At 45.4% G+C, this 23,100-nt stretch overlaps 1 protein-coding gene across 3 annotated transcripts in view; it reads left to right on the forward strand.

Moving 5' to 3' along the window:
• CDH11 (cadherin 11) overlaps positions 1-23,100 on the forward strand; it is a 149,226-nt gene that overhangs the window by 39,255 nt on the left and 86,871 nt on the right. Inside the window, exon 1 of one of the 3 annotated variants that reach the window (XM_070451206.1) lies at positions 3,255-3,504. The exons of 1 other annotated variant lie outside the window; for it this stretch is intronic. The gene's annotated coding sequence lies outside the window, so the exon portion shown is untranslated. Of the gene's footprint in view, positions 1-3,254; positions 3,505-16,897; positions 17,008-23,100 lie in introns of those variants that run through there. One more of the 3 variants, XM_020900358.2, reaches the window with a different exon arrangement.

Consider the following 23,100-nt stretch of genomic DNA (forward strand, 5'->3'; position numbering starts at 1 on the left):
AGGGACAGTATCATGGAAGGATAGGGCTGTGCCCGTTCCATCAAAAGAGATAAATCTGTAGGGCTATATTTCTTGTTAGAGGTAGATTCTCCTGAAATACCCTTTTGGCTATACTGTGTAAGCCAGTGATTCAAAGATCCTTGCCAAAGGATCATCATAAATCCTGTTTAGACACAGAAATCCCTGAAGGAAGAAAGGTTCTTTGCAGTGGCCCACAGCCTGGAGCAATAGTGTCCAGAAGAGGGAAATTTGCAATGAGAGCTGAGGGACTTGTTTACATGGGCAGGGGCACAGATGGCCCCATAAGTAGGATGTGATGAAGAGTCCCCCTCCCCCCACACGGCGAGTGGTTGAGGGCTTTTGGACAGTGTTGTCTGAGTGGCCACTGTCACATGTGGATTCTTATAATCCCTGGCGTGAGTTGCTGCATCTCATTCAGACAAGCAAGCTTGTCTGATATTCTGTTCCAGACCTCGGTGAAAACTGAAGGTATGGCTGACAGCCATTTCTTCCAGTCTTCTCTCCTCCATCCCTTTTGTCAAGTCAGGCTGGCAGACCAGGCTGGAAGTACACACCCCCAAATGGTGGAGAGAGGAGCAGATCACCAGGCAGGCAAGCTTATCCTTCTGTGGAATCAGTCTGCTCATGTTTGCCAGGATCCACCATGTGTAGGACACAGTGCTCTATGCTGGAGGGGGTGGGATGTGAGGGAGGAGAATGGTAAACGTGTGTGTGTGTGTGTTTAGGGGTGCTTTCTTCCTTCTGAAAGGATAGTCCCAGCCACAAGCATTTTAATAAAGAATATTAGCCATTTCTTCCACCCCAGGATGGAAGACACTTTAATATCACCACAATAAGTTCTGCATTATTTTGTGTAACAGTTAGGAAGAATGTTATTTGGAACACACACACTCTGAGGAAGGCTTGGGCTTGGAAACAGAGGTGAAAATTACAAGGGTACGTCCACGGGAGTGTCTTACTAATGTTCAAGTGCTTGGGTGCTTTTTTTGGACTTCAGGAAAGGTAATGCTATTTTTCATGTATCATGCATAAATCTATATGAATTATCTCATTGCAACAATCCTCTAAGGTAGACACCGTTAGGATCACATTCCAAATAAAAAAGAAGGTTCAGAGAGGTTAAGTCACATGCCTGAGGTCACACAGCTAACCCGACTGTCATCTGAACCCCAGGTTGTTGTTCATTCAGTAGCTCAGTTGTGTCTGACTCTTTGCGACCCCATGGACTGCAGCATGCCAGGCTTCCCTGAACCCCAGGTTACTAAGTCCAAAGCAGCTGTATTCTTGTCCCTCCCTGGAGTTTTACTGAAGGGCATTGAAAGACAGTTAATGTGGGTATGTTGAACAAGCGCTGTTTTATTACGCTCATCACAACTTAATCCCTTTGGAGCCTTGATGTTTTTGCAGTGCTAACTGATGCACAGCCCTGTCCTGTCCTCTGTGACATTCCCGTTCATGCTTCCACATCCAGGCAGAGGAGCGAGGGAAGAGAAAGTTAAATGAACGCCCCAAAGGGCAGTCACGGGGAGTCAGTGCGTATTTGTTTTATTCTGTTTGTTTGATTTAGAACAAAACAATGAGTGTTCCCTGCCTCTGGGTCTGAGGACTTAGCTTCAGATTTTACAACAGTGGTTCCTATGAATAATGAAAGAATTTCCAAGTTGTCTGAAAACAACCATGACATCAAAGAGACACACCAAAATGAAGCTCGGGTGTTTACTTCATCTTCCCCATGTCCCAAGCTCAGCAGCCTGAGGAGGCCTCAGCTCTCTCCCCATACCTGCTGGAGCAAAATCTGCATTTTGATAATGTCCCTTGTTCCCATAATTAATGTGACTTGCCCAGTACCTCCCAGCCAAGACCAGGGCCAGGATAAAGTGAGTGAGTAACTCAGCAGGGTCTAAAGTTTGCTCCAAACGCAGTGATCAATGTGAACAATATTTAATACAATATTTAAAATAGATATACATATTTAAATTAAAGGTACCTGGACATCCTCAGTTTTCTCCTTTCTGGATCCTTGGGAGAGAGGGTGGGAGAAAAGGCTAGAGAAGGCCTGGGAGTTTTGATTTCGTGTGGAATTGCATTGAGTTGTTTCTATTTTGGTCTGCATACCTCTATATTATTGGATTTTCCATAGCTGTGATTACACACAAAGAATGGACTATTATAACCCAAACATTTAAACTCCAAGTTCAGTTTGACTCCTGAACATAGATCATACTAATGATGCTGATAACGATCAAAGTAAGTAGGTAACGTTCATCTAGGGCTTGCAGTATGCTAAAAGCATTACATGAATGAACTTATTTCATCTATACAGACCCTTTGAGAGAAGTTCCATTTTTATTTCCACTTTAGAGCTAAAGAGATGGAGGGGTACAAAGGTTAAGGCAGCTTGTCTGAGGTTGTCCAGTTAGTAGTAACTAGCAGGGGTTGAATTCAGATCCAGGCAACTTGCTCCAGAGCTTGCTCTCCTTACTACTTAACAAATCTACAAAGAAAATAGTGGGGGAGGGAGGGGGAAATGAATTTACATGGTATTCAAAGTTCTAAAGCAAATTTATGCAGGCTTCTTTTCCTTCAGTGTTCAAGTATTAGATTGCCAAGTGTCTTTTTATCCTGGAAAATCTGTCCCTTTTTACATTTTTTATGTTAAAACGCTCTTTAAAACAATGAACCGAGAGCAATAGACGATAGTAGTTGCCTTTTCAAAAATGTCCCTAAAATTTTGGCTGCCATTTTCTTTTTAATTAGGCCAGGAGTGGGGCGCGGCAAAGATGCTTTCCTTGGAGAGGAGGACACGTGGTTCAGTCTCCCCGCCCTCCTGCCAGCACCTGTGAGCCAGGTGGGCCCGCGGGGGCCCTGCCCCGCCCCTGTCTTTGCCTGCTCCTGCCTCCCTGGCCGGCGTCTGTGTGGGACTCATTAGCAGTGGGTGTGTGTCTCACTACAGTGGTTCATTCACAAGGCTGCCGGCGGTGCCAGGGATCGTGGCCGCCTCTCTGGCTGCCCGGGCCGGCCGCCGCTCCCCACTGTCCAGTACAGAGCTGGGCCGCGCCCTCTCACGGCCCTGCAGCCTCTGGAGTCCCCATGGGAGGTGCCCTGGGATCGAGGAGGGAAGGTACCTTGGAGATGGCACTGTCGCGGCCGGCTCCTGCCTCTCAAGGAAGACTCTAGGCGGCCAGCGCCCGCGCGGTGACCTCTGTGATGGTGCAGTGAGTAGGCACTGAATTTAACGCGCCTGGCCTCTCCATCAGCCAGCCCGCGTGCGGATGCCGGCCGCGGTGCCGAGCCGGACGAGGGACGGAAATGGTGGCCCAGGGATCCCGGCAAAGGGAACAGGCTCTGGCGGACACAAGCTTAGTGCGGGTTTTATTTACGCCCTGCCCGGGCTCTCGCAGCTGTCCCCTTCGGACCGCTGTGGACGATGTGCTCTGTTTCCTGTTACCTGCTACACGAGTCCCGACCTCCAGCTGATTTGAGGTTGGTTTTTCATCCGGCTTGGGCGCTGCTGCTGCCAGAGGCAGGGCTGGAGGCTCAGCCTGAACTGCTGATCCTATTTTAGGAGTTTAGGAAAGTTTGTTCTGGCCCATCGGTGAGAGAACTGGCGTGAGCCGGGCCCGGCTGCCAGATTGTGGTGCCTGGGGACACGCACTTGGGGCACTCTTTCCATCTTTGTCTTTGTCTGGTCTCCTGCTCATTAAATCTTCCTGGGTCTGTGGAGTTGACTACCAATTGGTGTCTGACCTACTTACAGGGAGCCACTACATTCACCCCCGCTCGTCATAATAAATGGATCATAAGGGCTGGTTCGCTGTGATTCAAAGTGGGCTCATTTTAGAATCCTCTCTACTTCCTGGGGTGTGTGTTTGTGCATGTGGATGCATGTGTGATGCATGCATGTGGATTCATGGGCGTCTGTGTGTGTGCGTATGTGTATTGTGCAGCTGCCTGATTGAAGGCTGGCGCATTCCTCGTTGCTATGCTGGTACTTTGCTAATGGACAGCGGTCCTGTGCTTTTATCAGGGGGTTGTTAACAGGCTTGCTGTTTTCCCTGCATCCATCTCCTTTCATTTTCTACTTGGAGCACTTTCTCGTGAGCAAGGGTGCTCACAGTTTCTGCTCTTGGTGTCAGCTCTGTTTGCCTCTCTTCTGCCAAAGGGCACCATGGCGTTACTCAAAGGACCTTTTGAACTGGGTGTTCAATGAATGAAGAGCTCATTCGGGACGGTTACTGGGACAGCACACGCTTCCAGCGGGTCCGGGTCGCCTCATCGCTGGGCCGTGACTCATGCCTTTGGCATCCGCCTCTGCTGATCTCAGAAGCTATGTGGGAGGTTGGTTTTGTTGGTGCGTCCTGGGGGTCTGTGACCTTTTCAGTACTGTTTTATCTCACATTTTGAAAGATACTCCCCCCACAACAAACTGCAGTTATAAAGTAATAACAGATCTGTGTTCTCATTTTTAATTAATCATATATACATAATTGCCAATCAGCATTTCCAATCAGTATGAGTTAATCAGCCTTAACATTTATTTATTCACCCAGCACCTTCTCTGTGGTGCTCTCTGACCTATGCCAGGTGCTGGGGATAGAAAAGGGAACAAGAATCAGTCTTAGTGGGAATTTCCAGTTTATTCTCTTCTTGTTAACTCATCATTTTAATTTGGGGTAGAGCTGATTGACCGTCCTCTCTGTGTCCAGAGTGGTACCAGGTTCCTCGAGTATATCACCCCGTTTTCTGCTCAGAGCAGTCCGGTGAGGTAGGCATTAGACACACCACTTTTCACGTCAGGGAACTGACAAAGTTGAGTCATTCACTCCAAGTCGCATTTAATTACAAAGCAGAGGATTTGAGCTCAGGATTGCAATGCTCTAAAACTTTTCCATGGATGTTACAATCACTAACTCCCTGAATTCCTTCCTTCTCTTCCCTACTGGGTAGGTGTTTGCTTTCGTGGGCACGAGAGTGCCCCATGTTTTCTCCGTGTTCTAGTGTTTCTGGTTTAGGGCTCTCCCTCCCCCTTTTTCTGAGATATAATTGAAATATAATGCTGTTCTAGCCCAAGGTGCATCATATAATGATTTGGTATATGGATACAGCACAAAATGATCACCACACTCAGTTAATATGGATCGCTTCACATAGTTACATATTTTGTTCTTGTGATGAGAACTTTTAAGATCTACTCTCTTGGCAACTTTCAAATATATAATACATGATTGTTTGAAGTCTCTGTAGTTAAGTTTGAGGTCTCTGAAAACCCTAAGTACAGATGAGTCTGTTGCCTCATAGAATAAATGGAGCTTCGGGCTTCCTAAGACATTCAGCTTACTCACCTCCTGTTTAGATGAGGACACAGTAGCAAAGGGGTTTGCCCATGGTCACACAGCCTCAGGGTCAGGACATGTACTCAGCACCCCTGATGTGTTGATCACAGCACATTTCCTTGTTACTGGCTCATCTGTCCTCTCAAGAGGCCTTCTGGGTAATTCTCTCCAGGCTGGAGGTAAGAGCAGCCAGAATTAGAGGAGGACATTGGCTCATTAAGGGTGGGGTCCAAGTTTGTCCACCCCTCGGTCCCCAGCTCCAACACAGCCCCATGTCCACTCGGTGGTCAGTGGGTGTGTGTTGGATGAAGGAACTGGATGAAATGAAGGGGGGCCTCCAGGAATAATCCTCTAATCCAATCGTGCCACCTTGTTGGTACTTGCAGAACTCCCTTCTTGGATCCTCCCACACCAAGGGCTACTTTAGAATCAAATTGATGGTATCAATATTTAATTGGACACTTTGATGATTCAGTCATTTAGCATCATAAACTATTTTCCTGTTTCTATTTTGGAATAAAGTGGCTGGTTCTTTTGGTATCTCCCGGCAGAATTTTTTTTTTTTTTTTTTTTTGGCTCTATGGGAAATTGATAGAGGGATTGGATCTCAGTACCAGACTCCTGGTTCCCTTTGGGTGTGGCCACCTCATGTATCTTCCGTGCAAGAGAGACGCTGCCAGTTGCCTAATGAGACTTTATACAATTACAAATTTATGTCTCAGATAGATAATATCTTTTTTTTTACATTATATAAGAAGTGAGGAAGAAGAGAGGGGGAAAAACCACCCACAGTTCCTCCACTCTGACTCATAAATTATCCTTATTTTTCTCCTCCTTTCCAGTACTCATCTTAAGAATATTTTTACATCATCGTAATTGGAGTGAAGATTTTGTTTCATAATGAACCACGCTGAAATATTCCAACATGTTATTCCACATTGCTTTACAATTCACATAATTTCAGTTTGGGGAAGGACTGCAATTTCATGCAGGGTGTGTACTGTGTCTTACATTAAAATTGTCCTATTACAACAAGGCAATTTTGACTTTAGGTGAACAGAAAGATATAGTTATTATTGAGAATCTGGGTGAAACAGAATAGGATTAGAAAAGATTTGCCATACCTAGAAGGTCCTGTACTTCAAGTCAGTTATTCCATATCAGTCAGCTTGTTAAAGCTCAAGTGCTCTGTTTCCTTAATGGAAAAAGGAACACTTGAAACATGCACAGATAAGCTGAGAACTGGCCAATATCAGAATTTTGTGGTCTTTTTTTCTATTTTGAATAATTTAGAATGTTAAGATGCCATTAGAAGCAAGCATCCTTCCTAATTGCCAGAAGCATTTTCCTCATTTCTGAAAATGGGTAGCATTTAACTGGCAGGCAAAACAACCAAAGCAATAAACAATGAAAGCTGAGTATTTAGGAAAGCCAACCTGGTCTTCAAACTTCTTCAGGAGAAACAGAAAGGCAGAAAATGGCTGAAATAAATCCATCCACTCATGTTCAGGTCAAATGTGTTAGAATTCGTCCTTGTAGGAGGTTATGGGGTTTGAGGGGATGTGGCTGCAGAAGTGACCTGGTGATGAGCTGGCCTGGAAGAGAAGGTCGGGAGAGCTTTGGCTAATTCTCTTTGTACTGTAATCCAGCGGGGTTGTGGAGGGGATCCTCTCTAGGCCCCTGAAAATAGCAGTCTAGTAGATCCAAGTTAGCTGCCATTTCGCCTTTCTTTTCATCCTCTCTTATTTTGGGAGCTCTCCTCCTTCCTCTCACCCGTCCGCCTCCTCTGTAACTCGGCGTTTGCTTTGGATGAGCCATGGGTGTCTGTGTGCTGGGGATGAGAGGGCGGGCAGGGAATGTCAGGACCCCCACTCACCTTGCAGTTATCATATCCATCCACTTTCCTTCCTCCCTTCCTTCCTTCCACCCTCCCTCCCTCTCCATTTCTTTCTGTCCCACCTTAACTTGGTCCTCAATTCTATGTGTTTATCTCTGCAAAAAGACTGGCACATAGAACTACTCAACACGTTATTATTGAGTAAGTGAAAGAAAGAATGAATGGTGAGAGCTGTAGAGAAGAAAGCCTGTAGTGAGGGAACCATGGGGCTAGGAAGACGTCTGCCTCCCTTGAATGCATACCCATTACTGTTGTGATACCCTCCTCTTTCCACTTCCTGCACGCACCCCCTGCGCCCGATGTAATATTTAACCTGTTCACATATATGTTCTCTCTGGCTGCCTAGTCATCGGTCTGTTGTTTACTCTAATGAGCATATAAATAAAATAATTTTCTGTTTTTCCCTTTGTGATTCTGTGAATTTCATGCAGATTTTTGTGAATAAAACCTTACTCTCTTGTACACCCATAGCTAATTCATGTCAAGGTATGGCAAAAGCCACCACAATATTGTAAAGTAATTAGCCTCCAATTAAAATAAATAAGTTAATTAAAAAGAAACCTTACTCTCACCCCTGCTATGTATAAAATGGACAAAACAGAGCTTTTGTGGATTAAACAGAGAAGAAGATGGGAGGATCCCAGAACCCCACCCACCCACGCTGCCCTCATCCACCACAGCCCCTGCAGTAGCCTCTGGGGAATCTGGGAATTTCCTAGTCTCTGCTAAACCCAGTTAGTAGAATCACTGGATTAAATCGCCACTGAGTTTCCAGTTGGCTCTTATATCCTGAGATTTGTGATGACCTTCAACCTTCAAGTCTGCATCTCTGTGCTTAAAGTTTGTAACAAATCCAGATATAGTGGGTGCTACAGGAGATATAAGTGATGCAGAGCTTCTTATCTCTTTGAGTTCACAGGGATGGGGGGTGGCAGGTGAATGTAATGGTTCCCTAAAACAACGAGGTACCCTAGGACATAAGGTCAGAATGGCTGATAAAGATTGTGAGCAGTAGATATTGCCTCGTGCATGCGTGCTAAGTCATTTCAGTTGTGTCCAACTCTTTGTGACCTAATGGACTGTAGCCCACCAGGATTTTCTGTCCATGGGATTCTCCAGGCAAGAATACTGGAGTGGGTTGCCATGCCCTCCTGCAGGGGATCTTCCCAACCCAGGGATCGAACCCGTGTCTCTTATGTCTCCTGCGCTGGCAGGCGGGTCCTTTACCACTAGCGCTACTTGAGAAGCCCTTCATTCCATCAAATACTGGTTGAGCATCACAGTTGACTTAAAGGGGTCCCAAGAAAAAGACGTGATCAATTCTGTTTCATTAACCATTTAAAATTTTCTGTGTTACTCATCACTAATTGTTTGCTGTTTATTTTTTCTGCTCGCTTCCTAACTCTGCCACTGGATGGAAGCTCTGCAGAGATAGCAGCCCTGATGTTTGGAACTCTATTGTCCTGAGCAGGATCTCACACATAGTAGATGCTCAAGAAGCATTGGGGGTCGGGTTGAATGGTTGGTAGTGATGATGCCCTAAGGAGCTGGTGTGTATGTGTATATGTAAAGTTGGGAAAGGAAGGTGAATTATCATGAGGTCATCATTTTGTTAGGGGCTTGGAGGACAAGGGGAAGTTTAAAAAGATGAAAAGAGTTTAATGCATTCTGTGCATGACAAAAGTGGGATTGAAGGTAGAGAAGAGTGAGATCATATGATAGGTGGAGCCAAAAACGATCAGTTCCTGGAAGGAGCTGCCCCTGGTGAGGCTGAAAGTTGGCTGAGCTCACTCATGAAGGGCTTTCCATGGGGGGTCAGGGTGGCGTGAGAATGAAAGTCAGATAGCCAGGGTTTGAAGCCCTGTAAATTAGGGGGCTGGGGTGCATTAACTCAGCCTCTCTGTTGTACATTTCTCCATTTGCTAATTCAAGTGGTGATCCATGTAAGCAGAGGCCCTAGTACAAAGCCATTTTGCTTACTAAAACCTGAAGAGGCCAACCCAAGGAGGACTTCCATTCTTTGAAACCCGAAGCGGCACAAGCTGACTCACAGTGCAGAGTGGGCATGTACCAGTCTGTGGAGGATGGACCAGCCCTCACGTCCTCCCGGGAGAGGGATGCTGCTGGCATCCTCCCACAACCCCTTCTCTTCCCTCACCTGCTAGAGACTCCGCATGTCCTCCACACACCCGCGATGCTCTAAGCTGCCAAATAATTCCAGTTCCATTATGTTTACTTGCAGGATATTGCTCGTTGCCTGAGGCAGGGTCATCCCTGTGAGGACCAATGGGATAAATAACTGTCTGGCCTCAGTATCTGGAATGATGGTGATCTGAGGACCGGCCCTCCTTTCGTGGGCACGTGGCCCTGCACCTGAGGGTGTTTTCCATCCCCAGGTGTGGTGCAGCCTGGGTGACCGTCTGACTTCTTAGCCAGAGCTCTGCCTGTGAACCTTCATTCAAATTACTCTATGATGCCATTTCTCCTCTTCTTGCTTTTACCATGTAAAGCAATACTATATGTTTCCTGTGCTGTAGGCCTCCTTGCAGGCAGCCTTAGATCCCCTCTGGGATAAAATAAGGTGTGCATAAGATGTGTGACATGAATTCTAGAGAGAGGCAGGGTAGATTCTGTGTCCAATGAGTTTACAACCTAGTTTCTTCTCCAGGAAAACCTAGATTCCTGGAGATTTCTGGACTCTGGCTCTCGCCTCCACCACCAGGTAGGGAGTTAGGTTTGTCTCTTCCTTGTCATTCTGTCTCCACCCTTGAAAGCCAGCCATAGTCATTCCTTGCAGTCCCCTCATGCACAGGATCTGACACCTGGTCACCCTGAGGCTCCTGCAGAGAAACTGTGGGCTGCCGGGGGCCGGGTGTCTGTGGGCCCTGCGTCTTACCACCTCCCACTCGGAGCCTCGGTCTCTCCTTTTAGGGCCGCCCACCACCACTTTCAGTCAATCATTCATGCTGGTCTTCATAATATCTGAGTACCACCCTCTTTGTTACTTACTTCATATTTTCTTTTGGCTCATTCTGCTTTTCTTCAATATTTTAAAAGAAAATTATATCATGTATCATCAATGGCAAACTAGTACCTCATCATGAATAGAAAGTGTTAGTTGCTCAGTCTTGTCCCCCTCTTCGGGATCCCATGGACTATAGCCCACCAGGCTCCTCTGTTCACAGGATTCTCCAGACAAGAGTACTGCAGGGGGTTGCTATGCCCTTCTCCAGGGGATCTTTCCAACCCAGTGATTGAACCTGGGTCCCCTGAACTGCAGATTCTTTACTATCCGATCCACCAGGGAAGCCTCCTTTCTAAACAGAAGTGCTGAATGCTGCAGAGTGCTCGGTCGCTTCAGTCATGTCCAACTCTTTGCGACCCCATGGACTGTAGCCCGCGAGGCTCCTCTGTCCACGGGATTCTCCAGGCAAGAATACTGGAGTGGGCTGCCATGCTCCAAGGGGTCTTCCCAACCCAGGGATCGAACCTGTGTCTCTTATGTTTTCTGCATTGGCAGGCAGGTTCTTTACCGTGAGTACCACCTGGGAAGCTCTCCTAAATAGAAGGTAGCCTCCAAATAGATAAAATAAAAAGGAAACAATATAATCAAGTCTACTCTGAACCTGAGACTACCTTCTCAGTTAAAAGAGAGATTTTTCAGGGATCACTGCAAGTGGAGACATTGCTTTTGCTGAGATCAGGACTGAAAGATAATTGAAAAGGTACTTCTCCACTTCCTGATTCACTGTCATTTAATGGCAGTAATAATAACAGTAATTTGTTGGGCTCCTATTGTGTCAGGCATTGCACTCGTTGTTCATCTTACATAGAGCCAGTGAAACAGAAATGTGATAGATTTTTGATCATGATGATGTGGACTAACACTTGGTGAACAATTAATTTGTGCCAGAAAATAATAGTGTACTTTGAATGTATTAACTCATTTGTCCTCACCACCAGAGGCTCCGAAGGATGTTGTGATGCCCATTTTACAGATAAGGAAACAGTCCTGAGTCATGGAGCTGTTGAGGAGTTAAGTCCCAAATGGGAACAGGCAGGATGGCAAGTTCCTGCCCCAGCAGGGGCTGCGCTTCCTGCCAGGGTCCGTCTAATCCACAGCATGGCCCCCTGCTCGCTTGCTGCTTGCTGGGTGACACGCCCACTTGGTCTGGTTTCTTCCTGGCTCTCCCTGAGGCTACTAGACCACCTTGCCAGGGGCTGTGAAATCTGGCTGTGTTTACGTGTCTCCCCAAGAGCTAAAGGAAGACTTTGTTTGCCCTCATGGTCTCCTGCATATGCAGTGTCCTCTTAAAGATGGCTTCATCCTGGTATCAGATTTGCCCCTTGAAATCACAGACTCACAGTGACTATCAGGGATGGAAAGAGCCTAGAGATCTTCTAGCTCAGTATTTTCCCAACTATGGTCGGAACTCTGCGGGAAGGAGCTGGGCTGCTTTTAGCTGGGGAACTGATTGCTTCAATTACAGAATTTTGTAGACTCAGCATAAGAAATAACCTTGTTGACCATCAAGTCCAGCCCAGATCAAAATTTATTGTGTAAGTTGCTGGATATGGAATGTGGTTTAAATATTTTAAGAAATTAGCATGTTCATAGTGTGTGTGTGTGTGTGTGTGTGTGTGTGTGTGTGTGTGTAACTTACACACTTACAGTATCAGATAACTGAAGATATCAAAGCCCAGAAAGCATAAAGAAACCCTGTTTCAAAATTCAGCCTGATTTTCTCGGCTGAAGCCTTAAGATAGTGATTTAACATTATAGTGGAAGGGGCTTCCCAGGTGGCGATAGTGATAAAGAACTAGCCTTCCAATGCAGGAGACACAAGAGATATAGGTTTGATCCCTGGGTTGGGAAGATCCCCTGGAGGAGGGCATGGCCATCTACTCCAGTATTCTTGCTTGCAGAATCCCGTGGACAGAGGAGCCTGACAGATTATGTTCCATGGGATCACAAAGACTGAGACACACAGAAGTGACTTAGCATGCACCCAGCACAGTGGGAGACCTCACGGAGCCTCTGATCTGAGTACAGAAAGGCCATTTTCCTGTCACTTCCACATTAATGATCTAAGCTCAGCCTAATAAGATGACCCAACTCTCCGCAATTGTGGTCAATGCCATTTTATCTTCAGTTTCAGTTTTTATCATTGAAATTGGTAAAAGTGGACTTCACTTGTCATTTGAGGAATTTTTTTTAAAAGATGAAAAGAAAGAAATGTACGATGTGTGTGTGTGTGTGTGTGTGTACGTACTTCTGCCCGGGAGGGGAGTCCAGGGGGAACAGCCTAGAAAATGTTTCTTATGAGGATATTAGATTCTTGATATTGGCATGCCATTCTTTAAGAATTTCAAAATTGGTGCACACAGTGGAGACTATTATTCTGCCAATAAAGTGCAGCAAAGTATAGCTGAACCCTTTTAATGGCCCACTTCCCCTGCTGATCCTGAATGAAGCCAGCATACTTAGTGAGGTGTGAGAAGGAGGCAGAGTGCCCACTAGACTAGTTTGCTGGCTCGCATAACCTCTCTGTGAATTTGTGGCCAAATTCATATTTATTCCTGAAGAAAAACTACAAGTCACTACCCACAGTGGGCCTCCATTGCACCTGGGCACAGGTGGGACTTTGGTGTTAGGGACTCACTTCTTTATTTACTTTTGATCATTTGTTCAGAAGTTATTTGGGAGCATTAGTTTGTGCCTCTATCCACCTGATTTACAGTAAAGAAAACATTCATGCTTCCCGCCCTTGTGGAGCTTGTAGACACTTTGAATTTGTACAGCTTGTATCTTCCGAGTAAGTGTTAAGAAGAGATAAATAACAAAATGGCATTTTCTTTTTCTTAACTTAATTTTACATTGCAGAAGGACAGTCCTATTTACTTTTGAGAAGCCTTGTTTTGTTTCTTTCTGAAGAAAGAAACAAATGACCTCAAGAGAGAACCCTCTCCTACTACATCATATAGCAGTCATATTGCTATGGCCAGTGCCATTTGCTCTTCTTCCTGTGGGAAGTCTGAGACTGTGACTGTTTCTCAGTTCAGTTCAGTTCAGTTCAGTCGCTCAGTCGTGTCCGACTCTTTGCAACCCCATGAATCGCAGCACGCCAGGCCTCCCAGGCCTGTCACCAGCTCCCAGAGTCTACCCAAACCCATGTCCATCAGGTCGGTGATGCCATCCAGCCATCTCATCCTCTGTCGTCCCCTTCTCCTCCTGCCCCCAATCCCTCCCAGCATCAGAGTCTTTTCCAGTGAGTCAACTCTTCGCATCAGGTGGCCAAAGTATTAGAGTTTCAGCTTCAGCATCAGTCCTTCCAATGAACACCCAGGACTGATCTCCTTTAGGATGGACTGGTTGGATCTCCTTGCAGTCCAAGGGACTCTCAAGAGTCTTCTCCAACACCACAGTTCAAAAGCATCAATTCTTTGGCGCTCAGCTTTCTTCACCATCCAACTCTCACATCCATACATGACCACTGGAAAAACCATAGCCTTGACCAGACAGACCTTTGTTGGCAAAGTAATGTCTCTGCTTTTTAATATGCTATCTAGGCTGGTCATAACTTTCCTTCCAAGGAGTAAGCATCTTTTAATTTCATGGCTTCTAGCACATAGCAAAAACTCTCAGAGAGTGTGTGTGTGGGCGTGTATGTGTAAAGACTATCTTTGTAAACATAGACATTTGCAAATAAGTGGCTTTCTTGGCTGTATGGAGGCTGCTCAGATTTGATGAAACTACTGTTTCAGGCCTTGGGTCATGGTCAGAGATCTTTGCTGTTCATCGTTTCATTTGGGGGATGGTGCTTCATCAATGTCTGTTCCCTCTCTCTCTCTCTCTGGATATGTCAGTAGCCTAGTAAGGTGATGTTGTAGTGCTTGATCTTTTTTTTTTTTTCAATCACCACATTATTTCCCTAAATTAGTGCCCTCATTTATGTCTGAAGAAAATAGTTGAATGTCATGGTTGGATGAATTGCCACAGGTTCAAACTGCTTGTGTCCAAATTGTGGCTTTGTTGTTTAGCCACTTCTTGAGTGAGGTGCAACTTTATTCAGCCTTTCTGTGCCTCGATTCCTGGTTATGAAATTAAATAGCACCTGATGCGTAGGATGGTTATGGGATTGAATTCTACATGATAGGAAAGTACTTAGTCTAGGACCTGGCACATTGTGAACTCTCAGTAAATGTTAGAAATCATCTTAGCTGTTTGGATGAAGGTGTGTCTGTGTGCCACCCAGCTCCAGGGGGTGCAGGAGAGCTGAAAGAGTTAGCATCATATGTACATGACTGTAACCAGACCCTCGAGTCCTCGAAGATGATTAAATGCTTCACTTGGCATCGGAAGTATTTGGGAAGTATTGATCACACTTTTTCAAACTCAGTACTTGTACAAACACATGGATTTACTGTCACTCACTAAGGAAATACCTATTGGTTAACCAGTCTTGTTAATAGCCAATTGCTCACAAAATGATAGTCCATTTTACTAATCTTAACTATTTTAGAAAACAAACTGAACAGCTCCACATAGCTTTTATCAAGCCTGAGTAATTTGGGCCAAGGGAATATATTATTATAGTCCTTAAAAAATTATGAATTTTACCTGTCATTTGACATCAAGTAGATAAAAAAGCAACAGGTTTTCAGTGGTCTAAAATTTAAAAAATACATTTTTATGGTGGGTCTCTATTTCACCTCTGCCATTTCTGCATTTCTCCCGTAGGCCAAGCCCTTTAGAGGGTTAGCAGACTGACCCAGGCCAGACAGAAAATGAGTGTAAGACTTGATTTCTGTCTTCTAGGATCTCAAAGCTTTCTTGGATGCAATGTTGGAAGGGGCAGACAGTCACAGTAACAAAGAACTCTACCCGTGGGAGAAATCAAGACGTAATAGGGTCTACTGAGGGAATCTGGACGCCCAAGTCCACAAGAGGGAGCCGGGAAAGTTCCACCACAGTTATACCAGCAACGAATGGGAGGGGAATTAGCTGAGCAACAGTATGTGCCTGGAGGAATGGAGGTGCATAGCCTGCCAGGAACAGCAGGCCTTACTTGGGCAGGAGGTGAAGCTGGGACAGGCCAGGCGGAATTGCGTCAGCTGTGTTGAACAGTGTCGATGTGTCTTCACCTGGTAGGGAACCATTTACAGTTTAAATATTCTCAAAATAATTATGTAAAGACTGTTGTTCAGGCTTCCCTAGTGGTTCAGTGATTAAGAATCCACCTGCCAATGCAGGGGACACGGGTTCGATCCCCGGTCCAGGAAGATCCCCATGCCTTAAGGCAAGTAAACTTGTGCACCACAACTACTGAGGCCATGCTTAGAGCCTGGGAACCACAGTGAATGAAGCCCACCCACCCTAGAGCCTGCGCTGCCCAGCAAGAAAAGCTACCACAACAAGAAGCCTATGAACCACAGCTAGAGAGCAGCCCCCACTTGCCACAACTAGAGAAAGCCCTTCAAGCTGCCATAAAGACCCAGTGCAACCAAAAATAAAATATTAAGATTGCTGTCCAAGGAAGCTTCTATTTTGTCATGTGAATTACTGTCAAGTGTTTAGATATTTGTTTATTCATGACAAGAAGACAAGCTAAATAAACTTCAGAAGAAGGAGTGAATATTGTTCTGGAACAGGTGTGATCACGTGTGCCCTGCCTGTTTTGTTTACTCCAGCAATTCTTTCTACAACTTTTCCAGTTGATCTGATGGACATCCCCAAAATTCTCCTGAAGCTGGATTATATTTATTTTTATTTGCTTTCCATCTCCTCTTTACCATGGCCCCTCAAAACTTAAAAAGTAAAATTGCTGCTATTTTAGGGCAAAAAATACATATATACTCTCTTGGAGAAAAGCTTTTCATTTTCTTTCTAAGTGTTCCCAGGTTCTATAACAATAGACTCATGTGTGTATATGAGTTTTATAGTGGATGTGTTTAGCTTTTCCTCTTTCTCTGACATTGCATTCCTTTTTTATTCATTAGAGAAATCATCATGGCAAAATGGGAAGGCAGATCCTTGTGGACATGGGAAACCTAGATTTAAATCTTGTTCTACTGCTAACTAGCTTTGTTATCTTGGGCAAGTTATTTAACTTCTCTGAGGTTTGATTCCTTTCTCTTTTAGGAGGTAGGAGCAGAATAAAACAAGCCCTGCCCAGTGCTGTTGGGAAGATTAATTAAAATAAAAATGCATGTAGAGGCACTAAGGCTATATATATTGGGGCTATGTAGTGGGTACACGTAAAACTGGAGCATCCTGTATTGAAATTGTTAATATGGGAAAGGGTAGAAAGAGAAACTCCATCATTTGGGCAAGAAATAGGGATAAAATGTAGAGTAGCAGGAGGTTTGCTCATATGCTAGGAGACTGTTTGTTTATTCATTTCCCAAAGATATTACAAAGGCTGTGAATATTTATTTAGTTCTGCTCCCAATAGCCCTTCTAATAGGGAATTATTTGGGTACAACGAAAGACATTTGTAAATGCGGCTGATAAGACTGACACTGGACAAGGAGTGTTTTGTTGGACACAAGAATTCTATTGTCCCTGGCTTCAGTTGTCAAGTGCCCGGGGAACCCAGAATTTATGGTGACAGCACAATGGGCCTTTCAGGGCCCAGCGAAAGAGCTGTGAGATCCCGCTCCCCGGCTTTTCAGGGCTTCTAATCTTTTTATCGGGCCCGGACAATGCCGGATTCAGCCGCTGCCTGCGCCTCCTGACTGTCCATTGGCCATCAGGTATTGTGCGGTAATTACCATGTTGACAATGGGCCCTCTCTAGGCCAGTCCATCGGTGCTTCGGAAAACGGCGAAGGTTGTCACTTTGTATTAGGTGCCTCTAAAGGCATGGCTTACTTAGAAAAACTACCAAAGAGAAATCAAGATAATCGTGTTAAGTTTGATTTAAAGGGCCACTGTGTCAAATCCATTTGGAGCCCAGGAACTCTTTATGGATGTTTCCTTGTAATTCCAGCCAGACAGTAGGCACCATCCTGCACAAGCAGCAAGTAGCTGGCCATGGAGAGTTTGCAGGGAGCCCTGAGCTGTGGGCAGCTGGCAGCCCTCAACATCTTATGGGAGCAGAGGTCTAAGCTGAGCCTTTGAACTCTGAGGGGTCCCTGAACTTCTCTGAGAACTCAGTTTCCTCATCTGAAAAGGAATGGGGTGGAAAATGCTTATGGATGAATATTAATTATGTATTCCATGAGCATGTATTAATATATGCAAATATAGTCCCATACAGATGTGAGCGTTGGAACATAAAGAAGGCTGAGTGTCAAAGAATTGATGTGTTTGAATTATGGTGCTGGAGAAGACTCCTTAGAAGACTCCTTGGACAGCAAGGAGATCAAACCAGTCAATCCTAAAGGAAATCAACCCTGAATATTCACTGGAAGGACTGATGCTTAAGCCAAAGCTCCAAGACATTGGCCACCTGATTCGAAGAACAGACACAGTGGGGGCAAACCCTGCTGCTGGCAAAGTTTGAGGGCAGGAGGAAAAGGGGGCAACAGAGAATGAGATGGCTGAGTGGCATCACCAACTCAATAGACACAAGTTGGGGCATACTCCAGGAGATAGTGAAGGACAGGGCAGCCTGGTGTGCTAATACAGTCCACGGGGTTGCAAAGAATCAGACATGATTTAGCAACTGAACAACAACAACAAATATATGGAAGTTATCCACCTACCATAGAGCTCTGTAAATAGCAAATATACAATAAAAGGTAAAGCGATTTAATCATACACAATTGAAAAAGCATAACCTACATGTTTTTGTAATTGCAGCTACTAATTATTGAATGTCTATTCTAATAGGTATTTATTCTCACTGTTCTTTACAATAATCAATAATCCCACAAAAGTTATTGATATCCCCATTTTATAATGAAGAAACTGAGGCTCAAAGAGTTCTTGCCAAAGTCAAATTAGCTTGGAAGAGGCAAAGCCTGGGTTTTAAGTCCTGTCCCCTCACATTTAATAACTTGCTTCTTCCCTCATTTTTTTTTTAATCATAATCTGCAAACCTGTCGATCATAGAAAATACGCTTCATCATGTGGCTTTGGAACTTGGGTGATAACAGGAAAGAAAAACACCCAGTGCTGAGTATTGTTTTGGTTTATTTTGGTTTATATTTGGTTTATCCCTTCCCCAATGTCAGGAACACGTGACCCCTGTACAAGGAAGTAACCCCCATCTGCAGACACCCAGTCTCAGCTTCCTCTGCCCCTTCTCCTGTCTGAAGAGCAAGAACACACAGCAGCATCAGCGGCACAGCTTGGTATTCCTAGACCAACAGGAAAGGATGTGGCCTTTGCTTGAATTCTTTGCCCTATAAAAGTTTCAAAAAGCTGATATTTTATTTGTTCAATGATAATATATTTAATCATAGTTCGTGTTACTCAGTTCCATACCAAAATATCTCAGATTCCCTGCTGTGGTGTTATACCAAAAAGTAGAAATGAGCGATCACCTTTCAGAGGAACAGGCATGATTTACCCTGGCAAGTAGGTCTTGTCATGGACTCTTAAAGTTGGCGGGAAAGGAGTGGATTTTTTTTTTTTTTTTAGCAATTTCATCTGCTGCTTCATTGCCCTATATGTTTGGGTGTTCACCACTCAGCCTCAGTTTTTTCACCTGTAAAATGGAGCTGTCACTCTCTCCTTGGGCACCCCTCCCCCACCCAGTGGCAGTTCTCTCCCTTTTATACCCATCCCTGCTGTGGCATACCTACACACAGTGAGTGACTTGAGGATCGTGAAGCAGGCGCTGATGGAGTGCGTGGGGTGGAGACTGTTTTCATCTAACTCACGTATACTTTCAGCCCTTACCCCCCCCCCACCCCCGCCCACAGCACTATATGTTGTTGCTGGTGTTGGCGATGTGCTGTTGACAATGATCCAGGCACACACCTGGCCTGGCTGAGCCCACATTCTAGAAGAAGACCCACACGTGGAGAGCTAGGAGCTGGGGCATTTGATCTGGAGCAGAAACCCTAAGAGAGGGATGGTGGTTTGACTCGGGGGTCAGAGGGGAGGATGTGGCCCTGTGTGTACCAAGACTTCCATTCGATCAGAGTGCAGTGAAAGAAATCTGCCACCATCAGAGTTTCCTCCTCGATTTTGCTACCCTTGCCAAGTATGTTCTCCATCCCACTTTACACCCTTGGCTTTTTTTTTTTCTTTTTCCTGTTTCTCAATCTCTCTGAACTAGCGTATGGCGTGGAGAGTCTGATTCTAAGAGGCTCAGTAGTGTGGGTGGCCAAGCACAGCAATGGGGAGGGGCTGGTAGAGGGCAGGGCAGTAGGTGAAGAGGGCCCGTGATGGTACGCAGGGCTTGGGAGACTAAAGGACGGTGCCCTGAGAGTAGGTAGGAGTGGGTGCTGTAACGCTGGGCTGTATGTCCCTGTCACCAAAGGGAACACATGATTCCAGGTCTTGGGCAGTCATTAGATGTGGGGGGCAGGCAGGGAAATGAACATTCCAACCCAGAACACCAACACTGCAGAAAGAGAACATCTGTAGTACACTGCCCAGCTCTCTCAGACCCACTGAACTCTTTTTTTTTTCCCCATCAACTCTGTGAAAAAGGACAAAAACAACTTAGATTTTTTTCTGTTCATTTTTTTTTCTAAGAAACATTGTGTAATTATATACCAGCATTGTCCATAAAACCTAAAGCCCCTCTTTCTCAAAAGTTTGCAGTAATCAGAATTCATAGAAAACTTACACATTTATTTTTGCTTTCCTTCCAAAGCTCTTAATAATCAGTGCAGGCTCTTGGTGAGATGGGTTTTATAAGAGATATTTTACAGGGAAGAGCCCCTGGAGAAGGAAATGGCAACCCACTCCAGTATTCTAGCCTGCAAAATCTCATGGACAGAGGAGCCTGGTGGGCTACAGTCCATGGGGTCACAGAGTCAGACACAACTGAGCAACTAACTAAAGAATGCAAGGCAAAGTGGGAGTTCAATCTGTTTTTATAGATTTGACAACTAAAGTTTTAAAAACACACTGGCCACAGACATAGATGTGTCATGAACTGATTGGAGACAGCAGAAGAAAAACAGAGGAAACACAGGCTCTGAAGTCAGTGCTGCTGGATTTTGATCCCATCGTGGGTGTTATGGGCTGGATGCCCCAGGCAAAAGTTTGATCTTTTTAGGGGCTGGGGTGAGATACCCCGATGGGTTCATGCTACCCAGAGTGGATATACACATTAAGGACCACACCAAAGGCCTGTTCCATCCCTGTTCATGGTGTTCTATTTAGCCATTTCTGGGTAACATACCATCCCCAAATTTAGTGTCTTATAACAACTGTTTATCCTTACCTCTTGCAACTGAGTGAACTCATCTGGGCAATTGTTGCTTGGGGTCTCATGGTGTAAAGTCAGATGGCTGGAGTCATGTGAAGGTCCAGGTGGGTTGGATGTCTAAGACGGCATCTTCACTCACCACCTGACTCTTCAGCTTGGATGCCTGCAGCAGCTGGGGATGGCTGGCCATCTCTCTCGCTATCCATGCTGCTTCTCCACATGGCTAGTTGGAGCATCCTCTCAGCATGGGGATCTAGAGCATTCAGACTCCAGACATGGCAGCTGACTCCTCCCAGAGCAACCTTTCTAAGAACACAAGACCGGTTACCAGGTTTTTAGGACTCAACTTCTGAAATCATATATTAATAGTATCTCTTTTGCTGTGTTTCATTGGCTCAGTTCAGTTCAGTCACGTCCAACTCTTTGCAACCTCATGGACTGCAGCACACTGGGCCTCTCTGGCCGTCACCAACTCCCGGAGCTTACTCAAACTCATGTCCACTGAGTCAGCGATGCCATCCAACCATCTCTTCCTCTGTCCAACCCCTTGCCCTGCCTTCAATCTTTCCCAGCATCAAGGTCTTTTCAAATGAGTCAGTTCTTCCCATCAGCTTCAGCATCATCCCTCCAGTGAATGTTCAGGACTGATTTCCTTTAGGATGGACTGGTTGGACCTCCTTGCAGTCCAAGGGACTCTCAAGAATCTTCTCCAACACCACAGTTCAAAAGCATCAATTCTTTGGTGCTCAGCTTTCTTTATATTCCAACTCTCACATCCATTCATGACTACTGGAAAATCCATAGCTTTGGCTAGATGGACCTTTGTTGGCAAAGTAATATCTCTGCTTTTTAATATGCTATCTAGGTTGGTCATAACTTTTCTTCCAAGGAGCAAGTGTCTTTTAATTTCATGGCTGCAGTCACCATCTGCAGTGATTTTGGAGACCTAAAAAAAAAAAAGTCTGTCACTGTTTCCCCATCTTGCCATGAAGTGATGGGACCAGATGCCATGATCTTACTTTTCTGAATGTTGAGTTTTAAGCCAAATTTTTCACTCTCCTCTTTCACTTTCATCAAGAGACTCTTTAGTTCTTCTTCGCTTTCTGCCGTAAGTGTGGTGTCATCTGCATATCTGAGGTTATTGATATTTCATTGGTTACCCCAGGGCAATTCAGAGTCACATGGAAGGGGACCACAGAAGGGTATGGTTCTCTGGGCATGTGATTGATCTAGGGAGGGCTGTTGGAGAGTGGCTATGACATGGTTGCGAGTTGGGTCCTTCCTCTGGGGTTATGAACAGGTCCTTCCCCTGTGGCTTTTTCTCCATGACTCCATATACCTCTGGGAATAACCCCAGCTCTGCTCCATCCTTGACATCCTGGAGATAGCACACATGGCAGGAGCCAAAGGAGATGCAGGTTAGATCCCTGGGCTGCAAACATCCCCTGGAGGAGGGCATGGCAACCCACTCTAGTATTCTTGCCTGGATAAGCCCATGAACAGAAGAACCTGGTGGGCTACAGTCCATGGGGTTGCAGTTCGATGGACTGAGCACGCATGCACAGGACAGTTTTATTGTTCTTGTTACAGTCACCAAATTAAGGTGCCGTGAACAGATTTCAGTAGATGTACAGCCCATCCTCAGCCCTGTGCAGATGGGTTTTCCCATGTTGCTGTTGTCCCTGTTGTTTTGGAGAAGGCATTGTATGTGAAGAGTTAATAGGTGGAGCCAAAATGAAACAAGGAAAATTGGGTCTGGGAAAATGAAGGATAGTAAAGTCAGAGTGGGTGTCCCCGATGGCTCAGATGGTAAAGAAACCAACCATCTGCAATGCAGGAGACCCCGGATTCGATCCCTGGGTTGGGAAGATGCCCTGGAGGAGGGCGTGGAAACCCACTCCAGTATTCTTGCCTGGAGAATCCCCATGGAAAGAGGAGCCTGGCGGTCTGCATTTTATGGGGTTGCAAAAAAGTCAGACACGACTGTGGGATGAACCTAAAGTCAAAGTAAGAAGCTGTTTAAGCCCTTAGTGCAGCCTGAGTTGATCCTCGAAAGTAGATGTTCTAGAGAGGAAGGACATTCAAGAACTCCTTTCTCTGTCATGTTCGGGAAGTTATGCCAGCGGCACCTTCCTTGGTTCAGTGCCTTGGTTTTTTGAAGACGGCAGCTGTTCAGACACTCCATATTCCTCTCTTCATTCATTCAGCAAATATACATTGAACAGCTGCTCTGGGCTAGGAAAAGTGGTAGACACTTCGGGAGATATGAAGATGAATCAGCCCAGCATCCAGGCAGAACACAGCCCCCACACACAGAAGCTCCAGAATGTGATGTGGAGCAGGAGGGGGAAAGCAGAGGAATGTAGTCCTGATAAAGAATTGCAGCTCTGTCAGCCCAGTGCTCCGCTCTGCCCGCGTGGGGATGACATCTCCTATCACGACTGCCACCGCTGTCACTCTTTGCCCTTGAGTCTGTCACTCCACCAGGATTTGACAGCACCAGGATGGTGCTT

Source organism: Odocoileus virginianus, chromosome 20, assembly GCF_023699985.2.
Source record: "Odocoileus virginianus isolate 20LAN1187 ecotype Illinois chromosome 20, Ovbor_1.2, whole genome shotgun sequence".
In the NCBI taxonomy this organism is placed as follows: Eukaryota; Metazoa; Chordata; class Mammalia; order Artiodactyla; family Cervidae; genus Odocoileus; species Odocoileus virginianus.